Here is a 24,412-nt window from a genome sequence, read left to right on the forward strand (position 1 = left end):
CTCAGACCCCCGGCACCCACACTTAATAAGCGCCTTCCTGCGTCCGCGGGGTCTGCGGGGCTATTGCTACGCCACTGGCGGACCCTCAAATGATTTCTCCTGCCAGTCAGTCTCAACCGCCCCTTCCCGGCAGGCACTGGCCCACCCGCGTACCCATGAGAATGCCCAGCGTTTCCATTGGAAACGCTCATATAAAGCTGGGCATTCCCATGGCCCAACACCACCACTGCCCCCGTCCCTCCCCGCTGCGGCCGGCCTGGCGAGTGTGCACCGCGCTGAGGCCGTTCACTGTTGAGGTCTGCACATGCACAAACCCAGACCGTCGGGGCAGGCGCCAAATTTGCATCACTGCCTGTGATCCAGAATCGTCACCAATATATCAGAACGTTGTAGCAGACATACTTTGTGAGCGCCATCTTGGAGAGGCCGGTATGGAAATTGGTGGCAGAAGTGGGATCTGCTCTGCAGCTCCGTGGCACATGCGCAAATTACTCGGAAACGGCAGACTCCGGAGGGGTTAGGTATAACATGTGGGTGCAGTGGGTGTGAGGAGTCTGGTGGGTGTCTCTTTACATCATCAGCTCTGTAGCCCAGATATTCGCAATTGCATTTGTGTACACACATGAATGAGGCCCTCTATTCGGCAGGTATCTGCGCTCCAGTTGTTATTGTCCAGTCCTTGTGGACCTCCCTAGTATCCAGCATCTAGGTGCAGCAGTAGTTGCTAAACAGGTAAATCACTCTCAGTAGTGCCAATGCTGGAGGCGGATATCGGTGAACAATATGAGAGGTAGAAAAATGTCTGAGATCGTTTTCTTCTATGACAAAATAGCTGGAGGTCATTGTTCTATGTATAGTGCGAATAATGCATCAGGAATATGTTTTGTTTGTTATGTAACAGATGTAATCAGCGAGTAATTTGCTGCTTGGTTGGAGGCTGCGTAATCCGCAATATCAGGTCTTTGCTGCGTCCTGTTCTTCTCCGGTACTACTGGTCCCAGCGTTAGTAGCTGGGGACTCCTGTAATAAGCCACCTCCAGTACAGGGTTGGGGGCTGTGTTGTCACAGGCATGAGGCAGAACCAAGAACTACTGTGTAGGGAACAGCTAAGGGGCTGCAGTTACCACCTGAGGCGGAGGGAAATAGCTGGTAGCCACCAGGGAACACTTCAATGGATGGAAACTAGGGGTTTTGCTGTTGTATGGCTGTAGAGTCCGTCTGTGCCCAGGATGATTAAACTGGGCACAGACCATGGGCCGCTGCGGTAGACGATAACCAACATGAAAGTGTCACACAACTCTGACCACCCTAATGCCGTGTTCACACTGCCAGTGTGAACAGCATGGCTTTTACCTGGCAATTTAATGCTGGCAATGCAGCGCCGGACCCTCGTTCTCACTGCTAAGGCAAATTCCAGGGTGAAGCAGTTCTACCCGGTAATTTGCCTTTTAACCCGGGTTTTTTTGCAGTGTGAACGGGTCAACCCGTGTATGCATCTCCAACCTGGGTAAAAAGCAGGGTTGGAGATCTGGGAATTTTGACACAGGTTGAACCATTAAAAAAACTGTGTTAAAAGGGAAAATTACCGGGTTGACATGCTAGACCGTGGACTGTTAGAATGGGGTATTAGGGGCAGATTTGTTCTCAAAATTTGCAAAACCATGCACACTGCAGGTGGGGCAGATGTAACATGTGCAGAGAGAGTTACATTTGGGTGGGGTGTGTTGAAACTGAAATCTAAATTGCAGTGTAAAAATAATGCAGCCAGTATTTACCCTGCACAGAAACAAAATAACTCACACAAATCTAACTCTCTGTACATGTTACATCTGCCCCACCTGCAGTGCACATGGTTTTGCCGATTTTGAGAACAAATTTGTACTGCGATCAGATCTGAATAAGGGCCATTATGTGCAGTTCACAAGATATTTCTGTGAAACAAGCTCCTGATACTGTTGCAATGCAATTAGGCGTGTTGCAGATGTCTCACTTTTAGGTACTTGTGAGTTATCTGGACGCCCGATTTTTTGATTGTATGCCTTAAGTTAAGGCATACAATCAGATACGATGCGATGCGATATCGCATCGCATCGCATCGCATCGCATGCGACCATCGGATGCGATGACCCGATTTTTCCATAGGAATCAATGTTAAAATGATTCCTATGGAAAAAGGGGTCCTTTTCATACCCCTACTATCCAAGTGGGCATGGAGTTGGATATAAACCTGTGGCGAGCGTAGCGAGCCACCGAGCCCGAAGCGTGGCGAGCGAAGCGAGCCCCGCGAGGGGACGGTATTCCGTGTCCCCTCGCGGGGCTCGCTACGCTCGCCACGCTTCGGGCTCGGTGGCTCGCTACGCTCGCCACAGGTTTATATCCAACTCCATGCCCACTTGGATAGTAGGGGTATGAAAAGGACCCCTTTTTCCCATTGAATTCCATGTTAAAATGGACTCAGTCCATTTTAACATTGATTCCTATGGAAAAATCGGGTCATCGCATCGCATCGCATCGCATCGCATCCGATGGTCGCATGCGATGCGATGTGCCCGATCCGACCCGATTTTGAAATCGGGCGTCCAGATAACTCACAAGTACCCACTTTTATTTTGGAGTGTGCAACCTGTATTAAAACGTCGGATAATTATCCAACCCCCCCCCCCCCCCCCCCAAACAAAAAGCAGCATAAAATCTAGCCTGAACATTTCTGTAATTGCGATTGCATCGTGGAATTCGCCACAATCGTTTGCATTGATTACTGCTGACCTCTACGTGCGCAGCCTGCGAATGTAGGGATGCCGCCATCTTTTATGTTGCAGTTGTGTTGTCTTAAAAATGGTTCCGGACACCCAGCATTGAACACTCCACCGAATTGCCGTATCGATTTCCCCTGCCCCCTGATGCCCACCGCTGTTGCGCTGTGGAAGCCTGCACGGTGTGGCCAACGCACAGGTGTAGAGGTTACAAAATCACCCATTTGTGAGTTTCTGACTTTTGCATCTAAATGTGAATGACGGCTGAAAATCGCCATGAACTCCCATTGGCACCTGCATTGTTAACATGGATTTCTTACTGAATAGCAGAAAGTCACAGGCCCAGTTATTAAATTCTTGGCCAATGTCTGGCTAATTGAATCAGCCCCTTAGTAAGACTGATGTTATGAATAAAATAAGAGGCTGTCGTGAGCCCTCTAGATTCTAGCTGCGTCGATACAGATAAAGGCGTTTTGCATCCGGGCGTATGAAGGCTACATAGACAGGTGCGCAGCCTCTCACACAGAACCAGCCACCCGGAGTGGAACTGGTGTCATCCTGTATGTACAGATGGGTGATCGCTGCAGCCTGGGCATGACCTGTGATGTGGCCTTACACACCTTACGTGCACAATACAAATGATAGGTGCATTAGACAAAGAAGTCTCAGCTCTCCTCCATGCCAGCTCACACCCATAGCTTAACAACGGTAGCAGAAGGTGTGTCAGTATACACAGGGCTTCGAGCTACGTGGCACTTTATACTCCCAGGTCAGCTTCGGCTCTTTTCAGAGTTTGGGCCATAAACCCAAACACAAGGTGCCTCCTACATACTGGTTAGATGAGGATAGATGCTGGTTTGTTTCCTCCCATCCGTTTTCCCTACTAGCGTTTCCCCGCACCTGGTCGCTTTCCCTACTTGCGATTCTCTGCACCTGGCCACTTCCACAGACAGCATTTCCCCACACCTGCCCCCTTTCTCTGGTACCATTTTCCCGCACCTGGCCGCTTTCTCTAGCAGCATTTTCCCGCAACTGCCCGCTTTCTCTAGTAGCGTTTTCCCACACCTGGCCGCTTTCTTTAGTAGCGTTTTCCCGCACCTGGCCTCTTTCTCTAGTAGCGTTTCCCCGCACCTGGCCGTTTTCTCTAGTAGCATTTTCCTGCACCTGGATGCTTTCTCTAGTAGCATTTTCCCGCAACTGCCCGCTTTCTCTAGTAGCGTTCCCCTGCACCTGCCCGCTTTCTCTAGTAGCATTTCCCTGCACCAGTCCCCTTTCTCTAGAAGCGTTTCCCTGCACCTGGCTGCTTTCTCTAGTAGCATTTACCTGCACCTGTCGTCTTTCTCTAGTAGCGTTTTTCCACACCTGGCCATTTTCTCTAGTAGAGTTTTCCCGCACCTGGCTGCTTTCTCTAGTAGCGTTTTCCCGCACCTGGCCGCTTTCTCTAGTAGCGTTTTCCCGCACCTGGCCGCTTTCTCTAGTAGCGTTTTCCCTGCACCTGGCCGCTTTCTCTAGTAGCGTTTTCCCGCACCTGGCCGCTTTCTCTAGTAGCGTTTCCCTGCACCTGGCTGCTTTCTCTAGTAGCGTTTTCCCGCACCTGGCTGCTTTCTCTAGTAGCGTTTTCCCGCACCTGGCTGCTTTCTCTAGTAGCGTTTTCCCGCACCTGGCCGCTTTCTCTAGTAGCGTTTTCCCGCACCTGGCCGCTTTCTCTAGTAGAGTTTTCCCGCACCTGGCCGCTTTCTCTAGTAGAGTTTTCCCGCACCTGGCTGCTTTCTTTAGTAGCGTTTTCCCGCACCTGGCCGCTTTCTCTAGTAGCGTTTTCCCGCACCTGGCCGCTTTATCTAGTAGCGTTTTCCCGCACCTGGCCGCTTTCTCTAGTAGAGTTTTTCCACACCTGGCCGTTTTCTCTAGTAGCGTTTTCCCAAACCTGGCCGTTTTCTCTAGTAGCGTTTCCCTGCACCTGGCCACTTTCTCTAGTAGCGTTTCCCTGCACCTGGCCACTTTCTCTAGTAGCGTTTCCCCGCACCTGTCGGCTTTCTCTGTCAGCTTTCTCTGTCAGCGTTTCCCCACACCTGGCCGCTTTCTCTAGTAGTGTTTCCCCGCACCTGGCCGTTTACTCTAGTAGCGTTTTCCCGCACCTGGCCGTTATCTCTAGTAGCGTTTCCCCGCACCTGCCCGCTTTCTCTAGTAGCGTTTTCCCGCACCTGGCTGCTTTCTCTAGTAGCGTTTCCCTGCACCTGGCCACTTTCTCTAGTAGCGTTTCCCAGCACCTGGCCTCTTTCTCTAGTAGCGTTCCCCTGCACCTGGCCGCTTTCTCTAGTAGCATTTCCCAGCACCTGGCCTCTTTCTCTAGTAGAGTTTTCCCGCACCTGGCCGCTTTCTCTAGTAGCGTTTCCCCGCACCTGTCGGCTTTCTCTGTCAGCTTTCTCTGTCAGCGTTTCCCCACACCTGGCCGCTTTCTCTAGTAGTGTTTCCCCGCACCTGGCCGCTTTCTCTAGTAGCGTTTCCCCGCACCTGACCGCTTTCTCTAGTAGCGTTTTCCCGCACCTGGCCGCTTTCTCTAGTAGCATTTTCCCGCAACTGCCCGCTTTCTCTAGTAGCGTTCCCCTGCACCAGTCCCCTTTCTCTAGTAGCGTTTCCCTGCACCTGTCTCCTTTCTCTAGTAGCGTTTTCCCGCACCTGGCCGCTTTCTCTAGTAGCTTTTTCCCCCACCTGGCCGCTTTCTCTAGTAGCATTTACCTGCACCTGTCGTCTTTCTCTAGTAGCGTTTTTCCACACCTGGCCGTTTTCTCTAGTAGAGTTTTCCCGCACCTGGCCGCTTTCTCTAGTAGCGTTTTCCCGCACCTGGCCGCTTTCTCTAGTAGCGTTTCCCTGCACCTGGCTGCTTTCTCTAGTAGCGTTTTCCCGCACCTGGCTGCTTTCTCTAGTAGCGTTTTCCCGCACCTGGCCGCTTTCTCTACTAGCGTTTCCCCGCACCTGACCGCTTTCTCTAGTAGCATTTTCCTGCACCTGGCCGCTTTCTCTAGTAGCATTTTCCCGCAACTGCCCGCTTTCTCTAGTAGCGTTCCCCTGCACCTGCCCGCTTTCTCTAGTAGCATTTCCCTGCACCAGTCCCCTTTCTCTAGTAGCATTTACCTGCACCTGTCGTCTTTCTCTAGTAGCGTTTTTCCACACCTGGCCGTTTTCTCTAGTAGAGTTTTCCCGCACCTGGCCGCTTTCTCTAGTAGCGTTTTCCCGCACCTGGCCGCTTTCTCTAGTAGCGTTTTCCCGCACCTGGCCGCTTTCTCTAGTAGCGTTTTCCCGCACCTGGCCGCTTTCTCTAGTAGAGTTTTCCCGCACCTGGTCGCTTTCTCTAGTAGCGTTTCCCCCACCTGGCCGCTTTCTCTAGTAGCATTTCCCTGCACCAGTCCCCTTTCTCTAGTAGCGTTTCCCTGCACCTGTCGTCTTTCTCTAGTAGCGTTTTTCCACACCTGGCCGCTTTCTCTAGTAGCGTTTTCCCGCCCCAGGCTGCTTTCTCTAGTAGCGTTTCCCTGCACCTGGCCACTTCCTCTAGTAGCGTTTCCCCGCACCTGGCAGCTTTCTCTAGTAGCGTTTCCCAGCACCTGTCCCCTTTCTCTAGTAGAGTTTCTCCGCACCTGTCGGCTTTCTCTGTCAGCGTTTCCCCACACCTGGCTGTTTTCTCTAGAAGCGTTTTCCCGCACCTGGCCACTTTCTCTAGTAGCGTTTTCCCGCACCTGGCTGCTTTCTCTAGTAGCATTTCCCTGCACCTGGCCACTTTCTCTAGTAGCGTTTCCCAGCACCTGTCCCCTTTCTCTAGTAGAGTTTTCCTGCACCTGGCCGCTTTCTCTAGTAGCGTTTCCCTGCACCTGGCCACTTTCTCTAGTAGCGTTTCCCCGCACCTGTCGGCTTTCTCTGTCAGCTTTCTCTGTCAGCGTTTCCCCACACCTGGCCGCTTTCTCTAGTAGTGTTTCCCCGCACCTGGCCGTTTTTCTCTAGTAGCGTTTTCCCGCACCTGGCCGCTTTCTCTAGTAGCGTTTTCCCGCAACTGGCCGCTTTCTCTAGTAGCGTTTTCCCGCACCTGGCCGCTTTCTCTAGTAGAGTTTTCCCGCACCTGGCTGCTTTCTCTAGTAGCGTTTTCCCGCACCTGGCCGCTTTCTCTAGTAGAGTTTACCCGCACCTGGCCGCTTTCTCTAGTAGAGTTTTCCCGCACCTGGCCGCTTTCTCTAGTAGAGTTTTCCCGCACCTGGCCGCTTTCTCTAGTAGCGTTTTCCTGCAACTGCCCGCTTTCTCTAGTAGCGTTCCCCTGCACCAGTCCCCTTTCTCTAGTAGCGTTTCCCTGCACCTGTCTCCTTTCTCTAGTAGCGTTTTCCCGCACCTGGCCGCTTTCTCTAGTAGCGTTTTCCCCCACCTGGCCGCTTTCTCTAGTAGCATTTACCTGCACCTGTCGTCTTTCTCTAGTAGCGTTTTTCCACACCTGGCCGTTTTCTCTAGTAGAGTTTTCCCGCACCTGGCCGCTTTCTCTAGTAGCGTTTTCCCGCACCTGGCCGCTTTCTCTAGTAGCGTTTCCCTGCACCTGGCTGCTTTCTCTAGTAGCGTTTTCCCGCACCTGGCTGCTTTCTCTAGTAGCGTTTTCCCGCACCTGGCCGCTTTCTCTACTAGCGTTTCCCCGCACCTGACCGCTTTCTCTAGTAGCATTTTCCTGCACCTGGACGCTTTCTCTAGTAGCATTTTCCCGCAACTGCCCGCTTTCTCTAGTAGCGTTCCCCTGCACCTGCCCGCTTTCTCTAGTAGCATTTCCCTGCACCAGTCCCCTTTCTCTAGTAGCATTTACCTGCACCTGTCGTCTTTCTCTAGTAGCGTTTTTCCACACCTGGCCGTTTTCTCTAGTAGAGTTTTCCCGCACCTGGCCGCTTTCTCTAGTAGCGTTTTCCCGCACCTGGCCGCTTTCTCTAGTAGCGTTTTCCCGCACCTGGCCGCTTTCTCTAGTAGCGTTTTCCCGCACCTGGCCGCTTTCTCTAGTAGAGTTTTCCCGCACCTGGCCGCTTTCTCTAGTAGCGTTTTCCCGCACCTGGCCGCTTTCTCTAGTAGCGTTTTCCCGCACCTGGCCGCTTTCTCTAGTAGCGTTTTCCCAGCACCTGTCCCCTTTCTCTAGTAGAGTTTTCCCGCACCTGGCCGCTTTCTCTAGTAGCGTTTCCCTGCACCTGGCCACTTTCTCTAGTAGCGTTTCCCCGCACCTGTCGGCTTTCTCTGTCAGCTTTCTCTGTCAGCGTTTCCCCACACCTGGCCGCTTTCTCTAGTAGTGTTTCCCCGCACCTGGCCGTTTTTCTCTAGTAGCGTTTTCCCGCACCTGGCCGCTTTCTCTAGTAGCGTTTTCCCGCAACTGGCCGCTTTCTCTAGTAGCGTTTTCCCGCACCTGGTCGCTTTCTCTAGTAGAGTTTTCCCGCACCTGGCTGCTTTCTCTAGTAGCGTTTTCCCGCACCTGGCCGCTTTCTCTAGTAGAGTTTTCCCGCACCTGGCCGCTTTCTCTAGTAGAGTTTTCCCGCACCTGGACGCTTTCTCTAGTAGAGTTTTCCCGCACCTGGCCGCTTTCTCTAGTAGCGTTTTCCTGCAACTGCCCGCTTTCTCTAGTAGCGTTCCCCTGCACCAGTCCCCTTTCTCTAGTAGCGTTTCCCTGCACCTGTCTCCTTTCTCTAGTAGCGTTTTCCCGCACCTGGCCGCTTTCTCTAGTAGCGTTTTCCCCCACCTGGCCGCTTTCTCTAGTAGCATTTACCTGCACCTGTCGTCTTTCTCTAGCAGCGTTTTTCCACACCTGGCCGTTTTCTCTAGTAGAGTTTTCCCGCACCTGGCCGCTTTCTCTAGTAGCGTTTTCCCGCACCTGGCCGCTTTCTCTAGTAGCGTTTCCCTGCACCTGGCTGCTTTCTCTAGTAGCGTTTTCCCGCACCTGGCTGCTTTCTCTAGTAGCGTTTTCCCGCACCTGGCCGCTTTCTCTACTAGCGTTTCCCCGCACCTGGCCGCTTTCTCTAGTAGCATTTTCCCGCAACTGCCCGCTTTCTCTAGTAGCGTTCCCCTGCACCTGCCCGCTTTCTCTAGTAGCATTTCCCTGCACCAGTCCCCTTTCTCTAGTAGCATTTACCTGCACCTGTCGTCTTTCTCTAGTAGCGTTTTTCCACACCTGGCCGTTTTCTCTAGTAGAGTTTTCCCGCACCTGGCCGCTTTCTCTAGTAGCGTTTTCCCGCACCTGGCCGCTTTCTCTAGTAGCGTTTTCCCGCACCTGGCCGCTTTCTCTAGTAGCGTTTTCCCGCACCTGGCCGCTTTCTCTAGTAGAGTTTTCCCGCACCTGGCCGCTTTCTCTAGTAGCGTTTTCCCCCACCTGGCCGCTTTCTCTAGTAGCATTTCCCTGCACCAGTCCCCTTTCTCTAGTAGCGTTTCCCTGCACCTGTCGTCTTTCTCTAGTAGCGTTTTTCCACACCTGGCCGCTTTCTCTAGTAGCGTTTTCCCGCACCTGGCTGCTTTCTCTAGTAGCGTTTCCCTGCACCTGGCCACTTCCTCTAGTAGCGTTTCCCCGCACCTGGCCGCTTTCTCTAGTAGCGTTTCCCAGCACCTGTCCCCTTTCTCTAGTAGAGTTTCCCCGCACCTGTCGGCTTTCTCTGTCAGCGTTTCCCCACACCTGGCCGTTTTCTCTAGTAGCGTTTTCCCGCACCTGGCCACTTTCTCTAGTAGCGTTTTCCCGCACCTGGCTGCTTTCTCTAGTAGCATTTCCCTGCACCTGGCCACTTTCTCTAGTAGCGTTTCCCAGCACCTGTCCCCTTTCTCTAGTAGAGTTTTCCCGCACCTGGCCGCTTTCTCTAGTAGCGTTTCCCTGCACCTGGCCACTTTCTCTAGTAGCGTTTCCCCGCACCTGTCGGCTTTCTCTGTCAGCTTTCTCTGTCAGCGTTTCCCCACACCTGGCCGCTTTCTCTAGTAGTGTTTCCCCGCACCTGGCCGTTTTTCTCTAGTAGCGTTTTCCCGCACCTGGCCACTTTCTCTAGTAGCGTTTTCCCGCAACTGGCCGCTTTCTCTAGTAGCGTTTTCCCGCACCTGGCCGCTTTCTCTAGTAGAGTTTTCCCGCACCTGGCTGCTTTCTCTAGTAGCGTTTTCCCGCACCTGGCCGCTTTCTCTAGTAGAGTTTTCCCGCACCTGGCCGCTTTCTCTAGTAGAGTTTTCCCGCACCTGGCCGCTTTCTCTAGTAGCGTTTTCCTGCACCTGCCCGCTTTCTCTACTAGAGTTTTCCCGCTCCTGGCCGCTTTCTCTAGCAGAGTTTCCCTGCACCTGCCCGCTTTCTCTAGTAGCATTTTCCCGCACCTGGCTGCTTTCTCTAGTAGCTTTTCCGCGCACCTGGCCGCTTTCTCAGGCAGCGTTTCCCCGCACCTGGCCGCTTTCTCAGGCAGCGTTTCCCCGCACCTGGCCGCTTTCTCTAGTAGCGTTTTCCCTGCACCTGGCCGCTTTCTCTAGTAGCGTTTTTCCCGCACCTGGCCGCTTTCTCTAGCAGAGTTTTCCTGCACCTGGCCACTTTCTCAGGCAGCGTTTCCCCGCACCTGGCTGCTTTCTCAGGCAGCGTTTCCCCGCACCTGTCCCCTTTCTCAGCAAGCATTTCCCTGCACCTGGCCACTTTCTCTACTAGCGGTTTTCCCGCACCTGGCTGCTTCCTCGTACAGCATTTTCCACACTTCTGCTTTTATACTTCTTTATCTCACTGCAATCTTCTAGTCCGCAATCATCTAGCTGTAAAGGGATACATATATATATTTATTTGAAACATTGGTTGAAAGATTAAAGCCAGGTTATGGTTCCTTTCTTGGTTAATTATTACCAGTGTGGCCTTGCTGGGTGCATTGGGCATTTTTTTAACTAGGCGCTGTCTTATGGTCCTGCATCGCCCCAGCACGGGCGATGTAAAGGCTAGTGTAGCACAGGTGCCACCTATGTGATCGCATGGAAACAGGGGCACAGTGGCTGTGACTGAGGCAGAGGGGCCCGGTATACAGAGGGGCCCGGTATACAGTTAGATGCATGGTAGCAGAGATCAGAATAAGGACCTAAGCACTTTGCTTATAATCTGGGGGCATCTGACCCCTGAGCTATTGCCTTCGGAGCTTCTTGGGAGGCAGGGAGAGAATGCTGGGGAACGCCTGTGTTTTCTAAGACACTCCTGGAGAACACTGCATTACCGTCCCCAAACGCCTGCAGGGTGTCAATCACCATCGTAGGCTCCCGCCGCACCAACGGCCTGCGCACCATGCGCATGCGATAATCGTCAGGGCTACGAATTCTCAGCCGTGTGGATTAACCAGGATCAGGACCAATATCATCCTGGCTATAGAGCCCCATGACCCCTCGGGGACATCCCTGTTGGAAGTCTGCACCCTGAGTAACGATTGTGTGTGGGGTGTGGAGTGATAGCGCTACAGTGTGTAAGGTCCAAATTGAGAATAGGTCGGCACAAGCAGAAGATCAACACATGAAAAGGTCGACATGAATATTTCACTTTTCTGGTGCCAATGTTCAAACCTTTCGACATGGATTACCCCCATTTAGAGTAGTGTGTAGGCTCGCCATGCTCACCATTCCCTTTTGGGGGCCACATACAGTAGATGTTACAGTATGAATATGTTCAAAAAAGAATAAAAAAAATTGTGAAAAACTCATATCGACCAATTCATGTAGGGTGGGAGACCCCCTAGCAGCATGACAGGAGTGGGAGACCCCCTCAGCAGCATGACAGGGGTGGGAGACCCCCTCAGCAGCATGACAGGGGTGGGAGACCCCCTCAGCTGCATGACAGGGGTGGGAGACCCCTCAGCAGCATGACAGGGGTGGGAGACCCCTCAGCAGCATGACAGGGGTGGGAGACCCCTCAGCAGCATGACAGGGGTGGGAGACCCCCTCAGCAGCATGACAGGAGTGGGAGACCCCTCAGCAGCATGACAGGGGTGGGAGACCCCCTCAGCAGCATGACAGGAGTGGGAGACCCCCTAGCAGCATGACAGGAGTGGGAGACCCCCTCAGCAGCATGACAGGAGTGGGAGACCCCCTCAGCAGCATGACAGGGGTGGGAGACCCCCTAGCAGCATGACAGGAGTGGGAGACCCCTCAGCAGCATGACAGGGGTGGGAGACCCCCTCAGCAGCATGACAGGAGTGGGAGACCCCCTCAGCAGCATGACAGGGGTGGGAGACTCCTCAGCGGAGCAAAATAGGTGACAGACCACCTTAGGGGTGAGACATCAGTGACAGCCCCCCTCAGCGGCACACAGCTGTCCCTGTAATGTGGAGATATATCATATACAGTACAGTAGCGAGGGGATCAGGATGATAGGTCGACAGTAGGTCGACACCATATGGTCACATACCTCCCAACATGACCCATGCCAGGAGGGACAAACTACTCTGCTGCTGGACTTCCCTCTTAATGGGCGAGATTCAGCAAGCTGAAAATGCAGTAAAAACCCAGTTTTCGGGGTTTTTACCGCATTTTCATATGCAGCAAAGCCCCATTGCTGGGGCTTCGCTGTGGGGGGTTATGCCAGTTCCTATTTGGCGTAACCCCATGGAAGCCTATGGGCTTCCCTTCGCGTCCCCCGCCATCCCGCACCCCCCTCACCTGTGTCCGGGCAGCCTCCTGCTGTGCTGCCCAGACCAGTGCTTTCCTCCTGCCTGCACCTCTTCCGAGTGCAGGGAGGAGGAACCGGAGCCCTTACAGCTGTGTAAGGGTTCCGGCAGGGAGGGGGGGACCCGGTGCACATCGCCGGGCATTGCTTTTGCGTTAATAATTGCCAGGGCATAAAGTGGTCATGCAGAGGAGGGCAAACTAATTTCTCCATGCCACCTAATTATAGCCCCTCACCTCCCCCCATTAGGCAGAGACATGGCCAGTGGTAGGGTTTTTGGCATCCCCCTGCACACTAGAATGCTTTTCTGTGAGAATTACTGTGCCGGACCAATGTGGAGGTTAAAATGTTCCAACTCACCATTAGAGGTGGTGGAACTCAGTTCCACCCCGTTCCCCATCACTTTAACCCCTGATTAACTATGCGAATGCCGGCGATGTGCATCGGGGATTATTAGTGAATCCCGCCCAATGTATGATTGCCATCACCTGCTTTTTATCAGGTTAACTAATAAGAAAGGTGTTTCTCCACAGGTGATGCAATGTGTCCCTCCTGGAGAGGGTCATGTTGGGAGGTATGTGGTCGACATGGTCAGAATGTTCACATGAAAAGGTTGACATGAGTTTGAGTGAATACTTTTCCTGCTTTCCCACACACGTGGACTACGACAGGGTAAGGTAATGCGGTCACCGGTCACTAGTTACGAAGGGAGCGGCCGCCCACGCCTTCTCCCTCTGCAGCAGCCGCAGGACGTCGCCAGGTAACCAGGGCCGCGGCCTCCTCCTTCCCGGCAGCGGCATCACAGGCCGGGCGGGGCCGGGGGATCCTCAGCTGCTGCTGCACTAGGAAGTTACTCTCAGTGACCCGGCCCCGTCTGCCTGCGCTGTATGTATACTGTGTAGGGGATCACAGGAGGGTGTGCGGGGCTGTACACTGTATAATGGCTGTAATAGGTTATTACAGGGGGTGTGTAGGGGCTGTGTAAGATATAGGGGGGTATATAAGGGCAGTGTGGCTGGTATATGGTATAGGGGGTCTACACTGTATAATGACTGTAATAGGTTATTACAGGAGGGTGTGTAGGGGCTGTGTAAGACATAGGCGGGTATATAAGGGCAGTGTGGCTGGTATATGGTAAGGGGGCTTTGTATGTATAGGGGGTCTACAATGTATAATGGCTGTATAGGTTATTACAAGAGAATGTACAGGGCTGTGTATAGGGGCTGTTCAAGATATAGGGGGTATATATGGGCTGTGCTAGGTATGGTATAATGTATAGGGGCTGTGTAAGGTATATAAGGGCAGTGGGAGGTAAATGGTAAAGGTATATAATGTATAGCGAATGTGTAAGGTATACAGGGTATTTACGGGCTGTGTAAGGTATATGGTATATTTAGTGGCTGCATGAGGTTTAGGGGGTGTATAAGGTATAGAGGTTGTATAAGGGCTGTGTGAGGTTTATGGTACAGGTGAATAATGTATAGAGGGTATGTAAGGGCTGTGTGAGGTATATGGTATCGGTGTATAATGTATAGGGGCTCTGTAAGGTATAGGGGGTATATACGGGCTGTGTGAGGTATATGGTACAGGTGTATAGGGGCTGTGTTAGGTGTAGGTGTATAAGGGCTGTGAGTTATATGGTATCGGTGTATAATGTATAGGGGCTCTGTAAGGTATAGGGGGTATATACGGGCTGTGTGAGGTATATGGTACAGGTGTATAGGGGCTGTGTTAGGTGTAGGTGTATAAGGGCTGTGAGTTATATGGTATCGGTGTATAATGTATAGGGGCTCTGTAAGGTATAGGGGGTATATAAGGGCTGTGTGAGGTATATGGTACAGGTGTATAGGGGCTGTGTTAGGTGTAGGTGTATAAGGGCTGTGAGTTATATGGGATAGGTGTATAATGTATATGGGCTGTGTAAGGTATAGGGGGTATATACGGGCTGTGTGAGGTATATGGTACAGGTGTATAGGGGCTGTGTTAGGTGTATAAGGTATATAAGTGCTGTGTGAGTTATATGGGATAGGTGTATAATGTATATGGGCTGTGTAAGGTATAGGGGGTGAACCATGTATAAGGGCTGTATAATGTATACATGCTGTGCGATGCATAAGGGCTGTGTATGGTATAGGGATGGGTAAACAAAATGTGAAAAACTCAAGTTGATCTTTTGACTGTCGACCTAATACTTGTGTCAACCTTCCAACCCAATGCATGTCAACCTAATGACCATATCCCATGTGGATAGGAGGTGTATAGTGTATAAGGGCTGTGTATGGTATACGGGCTGAATATGGCACAGGGGCACTGTGCAGAGATGGGGTATAATGTACAGGGGGCACTGTGCAGAGATGGGGTATAAGGCGGTGTATAATGTACAGGGGGCACTGTGCAGAGGTGGGGTATAAGGCGGTGTATAATGTACAGGGGGCTCTGTGCAGAGATGGGGTATAAGGCGGTGTATAATGTACAGGGGGCACTGTGCAGAGATGGGGTATAAGGTGGTGTATAATGTACAGGGGGCACTGTGCGGAGATGGGATATAAGGCGGTGTATAATGTACAGGGGGCACTGTGCGGAGATGGGGTATAAGGCGGTGTATAATGTACAGGGGGCACTGTGCGGAGATGGGGTATAAGGCGGTGTATAATGTACAGGGGGCACTGTGCGGAGATGGGGTATAAGGCGGTGTATAATGTACAGGGGGCACTGTGCGGAGATGGGGTATAAGGCGGTGTATAATGTACAGGGGGCACTGTGCGGAGATGGGGTATAAGGCGGTGTATAATGTACAGGGGGCTCTGTGCAGAGATGGGATATAAGGCGGTGTATAATGTACAGGGGCACTATGCGGAGATGGGGTATAAGGCGGTGTATAATGTACAGGGGGGCACTGTGCAGAGATGGGGTATAAGGCGGTGTATAATGTACAGGGGGCACTGTGCAGAGGTGGGGTATAAGGCGGTGTATAATGTACAGGGGGCTCTGTGCAGAGATGGGGTATAAGGCGGTGTATAATGTACAGGGGGCTCTGTGCAGAGATGGGATATAAGGCGGTGTATAATGTACAGGGGCACTATGCGGAGATGGGGTATAAGGTGGTGTATAATGTACTGGGGGCACTGTGCAGAGATGGTGTATAATGTACTGGGGGCTCTGTGCAGAGATGGGCTATAAGGCGGTGTATAATGTACAGGGGGCACTGTGCAGAGATGGGGTATAAGGCGGTGTATAATGTACAGGGGGCACTGTGCAGAGATGGGATATAAGGCGGTGTATAATGTACAGGGGGCACTGTGCAGAGATGGGGTATAATGTACAGGGGGCACTGTGCAGAGATGGGGTATAAGGCGGTGTATAATGTACAGGGGGCTCTGTGCAGAGGTGGGGTATAAGGCGGTGTATAATGTACAGGGGGCTCTGTGCGGAGATGGGGTATAATGTACAGGGGGCACTGTGCAGAGATGGGGTATAAGGCGGTGTATAATGTACAGGGGGCTCTGTGCAGAGGTGGGGTATAAGGCGGTGTATAATGTACAGGGGGCTCTGTGCAGAGATGGGATATAAGGCGGTGTATAATGTACAGGGGGCACTGTGCAGAGATGGGGTATAAGGTGGTGTATAATGTACAGGGGGCTCTGTGCAGAGATGGGGTATAAGGCGGTGTATAATGTACAGGGGCACTATGCGGAGATGGGGTATAAGGCGGTGTATAATGTACAGGGGGCACTGTGCAGAGATGGGGTATAAGGCGGTGTATAATGTACAGGGGGCACTGTGCAGAGATGGGGTATAAGGCGGTGTATAATGTACAGGGGGCTCTGTGCAGAGATGGGGTATAAGGCGGTGTATAATGTACAGGGGGCTCTGTGCAGAGATGGTGTATAATGTACAGGGGGCACTGTGCAGAGATGGGGTATAAGGCGGTGTATAATGTACAGGGGGCACTGTGCAGAGATGGGATATAAGGCGGTGTATAATGTACAGGGGGCACTGTGCAGAGATGGGGTATAAGGTGGTGTATAATGTACAGGGGGCTCTGTGCAGAGATGGGGTATAAGGCGGTGTATAATGTACAGGGGCACTATGCGGAGATGGGGTATAAGGCGGTGTATAATGTACAGGGGGCACTGTGCAGAGATGGGGTATAAGGCGGTGTATAATGTACAGGGGGCACTGTGCAGAGATGGGGTATAAGGCGGTGTATAATGTACAGGGGGGCACTGTGCAGAGATGGGGTATAAGGCGGTGTATAATGTACAGGGGGCACTGTGCAGAGATGGGGTATAAGGCGGTGTATAATGTACAGGGGGCTCTGTGCAGAGATGGTGTATAATGTACAGGGGGCACTGTGCAGAGATGGGGTATAAGGCGGTGTATAATGTACAGGGGGCACTGTGCAGAGATGGGGTATAAGGCGGTGTATAATGTACAGGGGGCACTGTGCAGAGATGGGGTATAAGGCGGTGTATAATGTACAGGGGGCACTGTGCAGAGATGGGGTATAAGGTGGTGTATAATGTACAGGGGGCTCTGTGCAGAGATGGGGTATAAGGCAGTGTATAATGTACAGGGGGCACTGTGCAGAGATGGGGTATAAGGCGGTGTATAATGTACAGGGGGCACTGTGCAGAGAAGGGCTATAAGGCGGTGTATAATGTACAGGGGGCACTGTGCAGAGATGGGGTATAAGGCGGTGTATAATGTACAGGGGGCACTGTGCAGAGATGGGGGTATAAGGCGGTGTATAATGTACAGGGGGCACTGTGCAGAGATGGGCTATAAGGCGGTGTATAATGTACAGGGGGCTCTGTGCAGAGATGGGCTATAAGGCGGTGTATATTGTACAGGGGGGCTCTGTGCAGAGATGGGCTATAAGGCGGTGTATAATGTACAGGGGGCACTGTGCAGAGATGGGGTATAAGGCGGTGTATAATGTACAGGGGGGTCTGTGCAGAGATGGGGTATAAGGCGGTGTATAATGTACAGGGGGCTCTGTGCAGAGATGGGCTATAAGGCGGTGTATAATGTGGGCACTGTGCAGAGATGGGCTATAAGGCGGTGTATAATGTACAGGGGGCTCTGTGCAGAGATGGGCTATAAGGCGGTGTATAATGTACAGGGGGCTCTGTGCAGAGGTGGGGTATAAGGCGGTGTATAATGTACAGGGGGCTCTGTGCAGAGATGGGGTATAAGGCGGTGTATAATGTACAGGGGGCTCTGTGCAGAGATGGAGTATAAGGCGGTGTATAATGTACAGGGGGCTCTGTGCAGAGATGGAGTATAAGGCGGTGTATAATGTACAGGGGGCACTGTGCAGAGATGGGGTATAAGGCGGTGTATAATGTACAGGGGGCACTGTGCGGAGTTGGGGTATAAGGCGGTGTATAATGTGCAGGGGGCACTGTGCAGAGATGGTATGATAGAGCGGGTATAAAGTACAGGGGGCCCTGTCTAGAGATAACGAGGTAGATGTTTCCAGCTCCTCTCTGTCCTCCGGCTGCCCTCTCCCCATATGGGAAATGCTGCACCCAGAGGGCCAGACACAGATCCTGCTGTATGGATTTCCCCAGAATCCAGTGATTCATGTGGTTGCATCCTGATTACACGCTCGGGGTCAGGTGACTGATCAGAGTTGTGCCATCCCCACATAACACACTGATGATTCACTCTCAGTTGTACTGGGATATGTATACTTGCAGCATTTTCACTGTGTGCATGGGTGGGCTCCAGTTATTGCAACTTTATGGCTGCCCCCCCATTCCCTGTCAGGGGTGGCTGGCACGGAGCGGGGGGTTTGTGTCAGGGGTGACTGGTACTAGAGAGTGGAGGGTTTGTGTCAGGAGTGGCTGGCAGGGGGCGGGGGGTTTGTGGCAGGGGTGGCTGGCAGGGGGCGGGCGGTTTGTGGCAGGGGTGGCTGGCAGGGGGCGGGGGGTTTGTGGCAGGGGTGGCTAGCAGGGAGTGCTGGGTTTGTGGCTGGCGGGGGGTTTGTGGCAGGGGTGGCTGGCAGGGGGCGGGGGGTTTGTGGCTGGCTGGGTTTGTGGCAGGGGTGGCTGGCAGGGGGCGGGGGGTTTGTGGCAGGGGTGGCTGGCGGGGGGTTTGTGGCAGGGGTGGCTGGCGGGGGGTTTGTGGCAGGGGTGGCTGGCAGGGGGCGGGGTGTTTGTGGCAGGGGTGGCTGGCAGGGGGCGTTGCTGCTTGCAGTGCCCACCTGCCTTATCCTTACCTCTGCCATGTATGTTACTCTGCAGGAGATAACCGGACACTGTTATGTAAGTGTGCTAGGAGGGTGCTGGGTGGGCCAGGCCAATGTGTACCTGTGCGGGGACATGTCCCCACATAACACACTGATGATTCACTCTCAGTTGTACTGGGATATGTATACTTGCAGCATTTTCACTGTGTGCATGGGTGGGCTCCAGTTATTGCAACTTTATGGCTGCCCCCCCATTCCCTGTCAGGGGTGGCTGGCACGGAGCGGGGGGTTTGTGTCAGGGGTGACTGGTACTAGAGAGTGGAGGGTTTGTGTCAGGAGTGGCTGGCAGGGGGCGGGGGGTTTGTGGCAGGGGTGGCTGGCAGGGGGCGGGCGGTTTGTGGCAGGGGTGGCTGGCAGGGGGCGGGGGGTTTGTGGCAGGGGTGGCTAGCAGGGAGTGCTGGGTTTGTGGCTGGCGGGGGGTTTGTGGCAGGGGTGGCTGGCAGGGGGCGGGGGGTTTGTGGCTGGCTGGGTTTGTGGCAGGGGTGGCTGGCAGGGGGCGGGGGGTTTGTGGCAGGGGTGGCTGGCGGGGGGTTTGTGGCAGGGGTGGCTGGCGGGGGGTTTGTGGCAGGGGTGGCTGGCAGGGGGCGGGGTGTTTGTGGCAGGGGTGGCTGGCAGGGGGCGTTGCTGCTTGCAGTGCCCACCTGCCTTATCCTTACCTCTGCCATGTATGTTACTCTGCAGGAGATAACCGGACACTGTTATGTAAGTGTGCTAGGAGGGTGCTGGGTGGGCCAGGCCAATGTGTACCTGTGCGGGGACATGTCTGTGACACGATATAGGGACGTCGGCTAGAATGTATACTGACAGGTGTACCTGTGCGGGGACATGTCTGTGACACGATATAGGGACGTCGGCTAGAATGTATACTGACAGGTGTACCTGTGCGGGGTATTGTCTGTGACACGATATAGGGACGTCTGCTAGAATGTATACCGACAGGTGTTCCCGTGGGCGGGCCTGCTGCCAGGTGACCTCTCCCTGCTCTGTATTATATGTGACACCTGGAGGCAGTGTCTGGGCAGGTGTCTCATTACACCTGACATTACCTTCTGTATCTTGTCTTCATATTCATCGCTGTGTGATCCCCTGAGCTCAGCCGGATCCTTCTGTGTCCCCTATCTTCTGGTCTAGTGAGTGCCATCCTGTACCCTGATCCACCGGCATACCCTGCCCTGCCATCCTGTTCCCTGATCCACCGGCATACCCTGCCATCCTGTACCCTGATCCACCGCCATACCCTGCCCTACCATCCTGTACCCTGATCCACCGCCATACCCTGCCCTACCATCCTGTACCCTGATCCACTGCCATACCCTGCCATCCTTCTGTACCCTGCTTCACCGCCATACCCTGCCATCCTCCTGTACCCTGCTTCACCGCCATACCCTGCCATCCTCCTGTACCCTGCTTCACCGCCATACCCTGCCCTGCCATCCTGTACCCTGATCCACCGCCATACCCTGCCATCCTGTACCCTGATCCACCCCATTCCCCATCCTGTGCCCTTATCTACCGCTATACCCTGCTCTACCATCTTGTGCCCTGATCCACTGCCATCCTGTACCCTGCTTCACCGCCATACCCTGTACCCTGATACACCCCATACCCTGCCCTACCATCCTGTACCCTGATCCACCGCCATACCCTGCCATCCTGTACCCTGATCCACCGCCATACCCTGCCCTGCCATCCCGTACCCTGATCCACCGCCATACCCTGCCCTGCCATCCCGTACCCTGATCCACCGCCATACCCTGCCCTGCCATCCCGTACCCTGATCCACCGCCATACCCTGCCCTGCCATCCCGTACCCTGATCCACCGCCATACCCTGCCCTCCCGTACCCTGATCCACCGCCATACCCTGCCCTGCCATCCCGTACCCTGATCCACCGCCATACCCTGCCCTGCCATCCCGTACCCTGATCCACCGCCATACCCTGCCCTCCCGTACCCTGATCCACCGCCATACCCTGCCCTGCCATCCCGTACCCTGATCCACCGCCATACCCTGCCCTGCCATCCCGTACCCTGATCCACCGCCATACCCTGCCCTGCCATCCCGTACCCTGATCCACCGCCATACCCTGCCCTGCCATCCCGTACCCTGATCCACCGCCATACCCTGCCCTGCCATCCCGTACCCTGATCCACCGCCATACCCTGCCCTGCCATCCCGTACCCTGATCCACCGCCATACCCTGCCCTGCCATCCCGTACCCTGATCCACCGCCATACCCTGCCCTGCCATCCCGTACCCTGATCCACCGCCATACCCTGCCCTGCCATCCCGTACCCTGATCCACCGCCATACCCTGCCCTGCCATCCCGTACCCTGATCCACCGCCATACCCTGCCCTGCCATCCCGTACCCTGATCCACCGCCATACCCTGCCCTCCCGTACCCTGATCCACCGCCATACCCTGCCCTGCCATCCCGTACCCTGCTGATCCACCGCCATACCCTGCCCTGCCATCCCGTACCCTGATCCACGCCATACCCTGCCCTGCCATCCCGTACCCTGCTGATCCACCGCCATACCCTGCCCTGCCATCCCGTACCCTGCTGATCCACCGCCATACCCTGCCCTGCCATCCCGTACCCTGCTGATCCACCGCCATACCCTGCCCTGCCATCCCGTACCCTGCTGATCCACCGCCATACCCTGCCCTGCCATCCCGTACCCTGATCCACCGCCATACCCCGCCATCCTCCTGGACCCTGATCCACCGCCGTACCCCGCCATCCTCCTGGACCCTGATCCACCGCCGTACCCCGCCATCCTCCTGGACCCTGATCCACCGCCGTACCCCGCCATCCTCCTGGACCCTGATCCAACGCCGTACCCCGCCATCCTCCTGGACCCTGATCCACCGCCATCCTCATGTACCCTGATCCACCGCCATACCCTGCCATCCTCCTGTACCCTGATCCACCGCCATACCATGTACCCAAGATCCACCCCATACCCTGCCATCCTCCTGTACCCTGATCCACTGCCATCCTCCTGTACCCTGATCCACCGCCATAACCTGCCATCCTGTACCCTGCTTCACCGCCATACCCTGATACACCCCATACCCTGCCCTGCCATCCTGTACCCTGATCCACCGCCATACCCTGCCATCCTGTACCCTGATCCACCGACATACCCTGCCATCCTGTACCCTGATCCACCGCCATGCCCTGCCCTGCCATCCCGTACCCTGATCCACCGCCATACCCTGCCCTGCCATCCCGTACCCTGATCCACCGCCATACCCTGATCCACCGCCATACCCTGCCCTACCATCCTGTACCCTGATCCACCGCCATACCCTGCCAATCTCCTGTACCCTGCTTCACCGCCATACCCTGCCATCCTCCTGTACCCTGCTTCACCGCCATACCCTGCCCTGCCATCCTGTACCCTGATCCACCGCCATACCCTGCCCTGCCATCCTGTACCCTGATCCACCGCCATACCCTGCCATCCTGTACCCTGATCCACCCCATTCCCCATCCTGTGCCCTTATCTACCGCTATACCCTGCTCTACCATCTTGTGCCCTGATCCACTGCCATCCTGTACCCTGCTTCACCGCCATACCCTGCCATCCTGTACCCTGATCCACCCCATACCCTGCCCTACCATCCTGTACCCTGATCCACCGCCATACCCTGCCATCCTGTACCCTGATCCACCGCCGTACCCCGCCATCCTCCTGGACCCTGATCCACCGCCATCCTCATGTACCCTGATCCACCGCCATACCCTGCCATCCTCCTGTACCCTGATCCACCGCCATCCCATGTACCCAAGATCCACCGCCATACCCTGCCATCCTCCTGTACCCTGATCCACTGCCATAACCTGCCATCCTGTACCCTGCTTCACCGCCATACCCTGATACACCCCATACCCTGCCCTGCCATCCTGTACCCTGATCCACCGCCATACCCTGCCATCCTGTACCCTGATCCACCGCCATACCCTGCCATCCTGTACCCTGATCCACCGCCATGCCCTGCCCTGCCATCCTGTACCCTGATCCACCGCCATGCCCTGCCCTGCCATCCCGTACCCTGATCCACCGCCATGCCCTGCCCTGCCATCCCGTACCCTGATCCACCGCCATACCCTGCCCTACCATCCTGTACCCTGATCCACCGCCATACCCTGCCAATCTCCTGTACCCTGCTTCACCGCCATACCCTGCCATCCTCCTGTACCCTGCTTCACCGCCATACCCTGCCCTGCCATCCTGTACCCTGATCCACCGCCATACCCTGCCATCCTGTACCCTGATCCACCCCATTCCCCATCCTGTGCCCTTATCTACCGCTATACCCTGCTCTACCATCTTGTGCCCTGATCCACTGCCATCCTGTACCCTGCTTCACCGCCATACCCTGCCATCCTGTACCCTGATACACCCCATACCCTGCCCTACCATCCTGTACCCTGATCCACCGCCATACCCTGCCATCCTGTACCCTGATCCACCGCCATACCCTGCCCTACCATCCCCTACCCTGATCCACCGCCATACCCTGCCCTACCATCCCGTACCCTGATCCACCGCCATACCTTGCCCTACCATCCCGTACCCTGATCCACCGCCATACCCTGCCATCCTGTACCCTGATCCACCGCCATACCCTGCCCTACCATCCTGTACCCTGATCCACCGCCATACCCTGCCCTGCCATCCTGTACCCTGATCCACCGCCATACCCTGCCCTGCCATCCTGTACCCTGATCCACCGCCATACCCTGCCCTACCATCCTGTACCACCCCATACCCTGCCCTGCCACCCTGTGCCCTGATCCACCGCCATACCCTGTCCTGCCATCCTGTGCCCTGATCCACCCCATGCCCTGCCATCCTGTACCCTTATCCACCCCTTACCTTGGCCTACCATCCTGTACCCTTATCCACCCCATACCCTGGCCTGCCATCCTGTACCCATATCCACCGCCATGCCCTGCCATCCTGTGCCCTGATCCACCCCATGCCCTGCCATCCTGTGCCCTTATCCACCCCATACCCTGCCCTGCCATCCTGTACAGTTATCCACCCCATACCCTGCCCTGCCATCCTGTACCCTGATCCACCGCTATATCCTTCCCTGCCATCCTGTACCCTGATCCACCTCCCTACCCTGCTGTACCCTGATCCATTGCCATACCCTTCCCTGCCATCCTGTACCCTGATCCACCGCCATACCCTGCCCTGTCATCCTGTGCCCTTATCCACATCATGCCCTGCCATCCTGTACCCTTATCCACCCCATACCCTGCCCTGCCATCCTTTACCCTGATCCACCGCCATACCCTGCCCTGCCATCCTGTGCCCTTATCCACCCCATGCCCTGCCATCCTGTGCCCTTATCCACCCCATGCCCTGCCATCCTGTGCCCTTATCCACCCCATGCCCTGCCATCCTGTGCCCTTATCCACCCCATGCCCTGCCATCCTGTGCCCTTATCCACCCCATGCCCTGCCATCCTGTGCCCTTATCCACCCCATGCCCTGCCATCCTGTGCCCTTATCCACCCCATGCCCTGCCATCCTGTACCCTTATCCACCCCATGCCCTGCCATCCTGTACCCTTATCCACCCCATACCCTGGCCTGCCATCCTGTACCCATATCCACCGCCATGCCCTGCCCTGCCATCCTGTACCCTTATCCACCCCATGCCCTGCCATCCTGTACCCTTATCCACCCCATACCCTGCCCTGACATCCTGTACCCTGATCCACCGCCATACCCTGCC

The 24,412-nt window shown here is 54.8% G+C and overlaps 1 protein-coding gene across 3 annotated transcripts in view; it reads left to right on the forward strand.

Annotated features, from left to right (window-relative positions):
- The first annotated feature begins 12,952 nt into the window (after window positions 1-12,952).
- Window positions 12,953-24,412, forward strand: part of MVP (major vault protein) — a 33,751-nt gene continuing 22,291 nt past the window's right edge. Inside the window, exon 1 of one of the 3 annotated variants that reach the window (XM_083152425.1) lies at window positions 12,953-13,068. The gene's annotated coding sequence lies outside the window, so the exon portion shown is untranslated. Of the gene's footprint in view, window positions 13,282-24,412 lie in introns of all 3 variants that reach the window. The other 2 variants (XM_083152424.1, XM_083152423.1) reach the window with 2 other exon arrangements.

This window comes from Crinia signifera, chromosome 7 (assembly GCF_055691185.1).
Source record: "Crinia signifera chromosome 7, ASM5569118v1, whole genome shotgun sequence".
Taxonomy (NCBI): domain Eukaryota; kingdom Metazoa; phylum Chordata; class Amphibia; order Anura; family Myobatrachidae; genus Crinia; species Crinia signifera.